This window comes from Mizuhopecten yessoensis, unplaced genomic scaffold (genome assembly GCF_002113885.1).
Source record: "Mizuhopecten yessoensis strain PY_sf001 unplaced genomic scaffold, ASM211388v2 scaffold2447, whole genome shotgun sequence".
NCBI classification, from domain to species: Eukaryota; Metazoa; Mollusca; class Bivalvia; order Pectinida; family Pectinidae; genus Mizuhopecten; species Mizuhopecten yessoensis.
The window spans coordinates 114,547-118,850 of record NW_018404550.1 but is presented as its reverse complement, the minus strand read 5'-3'; the positions used below and the strand labels follow the sequence as shown (position 1 = coordinate 118,850).

Here is a 4,304-nt window from a genome sequence, read left to right as displayed (position 1 = left end):
CCCCCCCCCCCAGGTAAATAACTTTAGTACTTGGTCGTGATAATCCATTGAGATACATACTTGTTTAGGGGTAAATTACATAGTCTGCATAAAACATAGATGAGAACATATGATTTATATCATGAGTTTGCTATTGGTTTCATTTCCTGTTGATAGAGTGTAGCTATTTTAGCGATGTAATGCTATTATCGGCCTAGATTTTGTTTGCCCCGGTCTGAGATTTACAGGAGCGTAGCATTACCCGGTGTGGCTAAGCGCATTTTTTGGGAGTTCAATTAGTTCGGCTGGCCAACATTCCTTCACGGTTGACCAAAACAACTCGTCCCTGTGTCTGTGTACGCTAACTCGAAACACTACATTTCCTCCAACCCACAGGGGATAATAAAACGAACACGCTTCAAATTGCACAAACTCTTCTTCGTCGCTGACTAAAACATTACCAAACTCACACAGAATTGCAATGCATTTTTGTGCATTTAAAATATTTCTGTACTTTTCTGCACATATAAGATTATCGGGAACAAATGTGTAATTACCTTGCCGCGCACTTCCTCCCTTTGCTCCAAGTTCCTCCTAACTGCCAATCTTCAACAAGTCGCTACTCTACAAATAAAAAAAACCCAACTGTTTCAGTAATTTCCCTATTTTCGACATCAACTAATAATACACAGCAAATAGCCGAAATAACAGTCCGTGCGTTCCTCCAACAGCGCCTTCCCTCACCTGTGTACAAACCACTAGTGTGGACCACGCCCCTCTATCGAAAGACGAACCGACGAGGATTTACCTGAACAGTTCGATACCTATAGCTACCTACCTACCTGGTCTTACAGATATACAGAGTGGGTCTACAGCGGGCGTAGCCTAGAGAGCTGTGACGAGATGGAGTGTTATTAGGCGGTGATACATTCTTCAAATATTTGGCTGCGGGGGAGACAACTAGTCCCTGTCTGTTTGCACACGTGAGTGGGAGTATGTTGATTCATACTTACACATTGTATGCATAACCGCAAGGTATGGTGACCAGCAAAGTCCGGTCTAAGTCGACGTAACTTCGAGAACAGTTATGGAGTAAAATACATCCTCAGTGACAACCTATGTGTATATACTACAGTCTTCGCCTATTAATCACTATAGTTAACAGGCTCGTTAAGCGTTATGAGTCTCATGAAATGGAAGATGCCTTTATATCGCACAAGAAAGTGTTTTATCTTTATATCCATCCTATATGCATTGAAACCTGAAAGTTGTATTTTTTCGTTCACCAGTCCACAGTAGTAAAGACGTAGAGCGGCTATAAGTAGACAATGTCTACTCCAAAACTAAATCTTATTAGATAATAAAGTGGGTTTTTTTAAACTGGAAAGGTTTACTGACTGAAATAACATAACCGAATATCCTTATCGGACCTCTCTATTATCTTAACAACGTTTGGTTTGGTTTAAAAAAAATAACTTCCTATTTACAGTCAAGGTCATTAAAGGACGTGCCTCCATGTGTGTAGTGTATGCGAGCTTGCGTGTGTGTATTCAGTTGACAGGGTTTGTTGGTGTGCATGCCTCCTTGAGATAGCGCGGATCTGATGCCGACTCTGTAGTGCTATCCCACTGAAATAACACACGTCACGGTGTACTGGGTTTGCGATGTGAGAGGATTATTAAGAGATGAATCGAAACAACTTCACCCTTCAACTTTTCATTTTATTCTCGGAACAGGAAGTCAAACAACAAAACATAGAAACAAGATACGGAGACGGAATACAAAAATACACAAAACCGGTTAATTCCGGATATTCTATTGATGGTTATACTATAATATATACCATATGTATATAACAACGGGTAGATCTGTCGTAGTATGTTATATATACGTCACAGGTAGATCTGTCGTAATGTGTTATATACGTCACATGTAGATCTGTCGTAATGTGTTATATACGTCACAGGCAGATCTGTCGTAATGTGCTATATACGTCACAGGTAGATGTGTCGTAATGTGTTATATACGTCACAGGTAGATCTGTCGTAGTATGTTATATTCGTCACAGGTTGATCTGTCGTAGTGTGTTATATACGTCACAGGTATATTTGTCGTGGTGTGTTATATACGTCACAGGTAGATCTGTCGTAGTGTGTTATATACGTCACAGGTAGATTTGTCGTAATGTGTTATATACGTCACAGGTAGATCTGTCGCAGTATGTTATATTCGTCACAGGTAGATCTGTCGTGGTGTTTTATATACGTCACAGGTATATTTGTCGTGGTGTGTTATATACGTCACAGGTAGATCTGTCGTAGTATGTTATATTCGTCACAGGTAGGTCTGTCGTAATGTGTTATATACGTCACAGGTGGATCTGTCGTAGTGTGTTATACACGTCACGGGTAGGTCGGTAGTTGTGCGTTATATACGTCACGGGTAGGTCGGTAGTTGTGTGTTATATACGTCACGGGTAGGTTGGTAGTTGTTTGTTATATACGTCACGGGTAGGTCGGTAGTTGTTTGTTATATACGTCACGGGTAGGTTGGTAGTTGTGTGTTATACACGTCACGGCTAGGATGGTAGTTGTGTGTTATACACGTCACATGTAGGTAGGTAGTTGTGTGTTATATACGTCACAGGTGGATCTGTCGTAGTGTGTTTTATACGTCACGGGTAGGTCGGTAGTTGTGTTATATACGCCACGGGTAGGTTGGTAGTTGTGTGTTATGCCAGTATCTGGATGAACGCCAACATGCTTAAGCTTAATCAGGAAAAGGCGGAACTAATCGTCTTTTCCCTAAAGTGTCAGCAAACAATGGCTCTCCAGCTCAAGGTCGGTGCCAGAACTATTGAGACTGTTCCAGCTGCTAAAAACCTAGGGGTATACTTTGATAGTTCACTGAACATGGAGAAACAAGTGAACGCTATTGCCAAATCCGGTTACTACCAAATCAGGAACATCGGCTGTATTCGGCAGTTTATAACTGCAGATGCATGCAACCTTTTGGTGCATTCACTTGTTACCTCTCGGTTGGATTATGGTAACGCCCTGCTCTGTGGTATATCTGACAAACTAACTAGTCGTCTGCAGAGGGTTCAGAACACTGCAGCACGGCTAGTTACTCGTACTCGAAAGAGAGAGCACATCACACCTGTGCTTTATTCGTTGCACTGGTTACCTGTACGATACAGGTCGCAGTACAAAATTCTGGTGTACACATACAAGGCACTGAATGGAACAGCTCCTCAATACCTACAGGAGCTTGTTACCCTGTATCAGCCGTCACAATCACTGGGTCGGTGTCAGAATCTTTGTTGTGTGTCCAAAAATCTCGAACTGTGACCTACGGAAACAGATGCTTTGGGAGGGTTTCGACTACGTTGTTGAATAGCTAACCATCTGCTATTAGAAAGTCAAATACCCTGGCCAAGTTCAAGAGGGACATCAAAACTCACCTCTGCACGACTGCATTTTATAATCTTTGCAAAGCCGTCATGTATATACCACCCTTTTATTTGTTCAATTATGTGCACATTGCTTGCTAAAATGTATAAAAGTGATTGTAAGCCTTTGTTTTGTTTTGTTTTCACAATTATAACCATTACTATTATCCATATGTTATAAAACGCTTTAGAGTAATTTTACAAATTATATAGGGCGCTATATAAATGTTGTATCTTATTATTATTATCATTATACACCTCACAGGTAGGTTGGTAGTTGTGTGTTATACATGCACAGGTAGGTTGGTAGTTGTGTGTTTTAGTTGTACCTTTATGTTACGGTCGTACATACAAACGTTTTAGTTGTACCTTTATATTACGGTCGTACATACAAACGTTTTAGTTGTAAGTTTATGCTACGGTCGTACATACAAGCGTTTTAATTGTAAGTTTATGCTACGTTCGTACATACAAACGTTTTAGTTGTAATTTTATGTTACGGTCGTACATACATACGTTTTAGTTGTAAGTTTATGCTACGGTCGTACATACAAGCGTTTTAGTTGTAAGTTTATGCTACGGTCGTACATACAAGCGTTTTAGTTGTAATTTCATGTAACGGTCAAACATACAAACGTTTTAGTTGTAACTTAATGCTCCGGTCAAACATACAAACGTTTTCGTTGTACCTTTATATTACGGTCGTACCTACAAACGTTTTAGTTGTAAGTTTATGTTACGGTCGTACATACAAGCGTTTTAGTTGTAAGTTTATGTTACGGTCGTACATACAAACGTTTTGGTGGTAAGTTTATGTTACGGTCGTACATACAAACGTTTTAGTTGTAAGTTTATGTTACGGTCGTACATACAA

General features: G+C 40.1%; 1 protein-coding gene across 6 annotated transcripts in view; it reads right to left on the bottom strand.

Annotated features, from left to right (window-relative positions):
* LOC110446020 (sodium/calcium exchanger 2-like) overlaps positions 1-4,304 on the bottom strand; it is a 37,818-nt gene that overhangs the window by 27,105 nt on the left and 6,409 nt on the right. The window contains exons 1-2 of one of the 6 annotated variants that reach the window (XM_021490956.1): positions 993-1,094; positions 537-603 (exon numbers count right to left, since the gene is read on the bottom strand). The gene's annotated coding sequence lies outside the window, so the exon portion shown is untranslated. Of the gene's footprint in view, positions 1-536; positions 604-723; positions 950-992; positions 1,095-4,304 lie in introns of those variants that run through there. The other 5 variants (XM_021490957.1, XM_021490958.1, XM_021490955.1 and 2 more) reach the window with 5 other exon arrangements.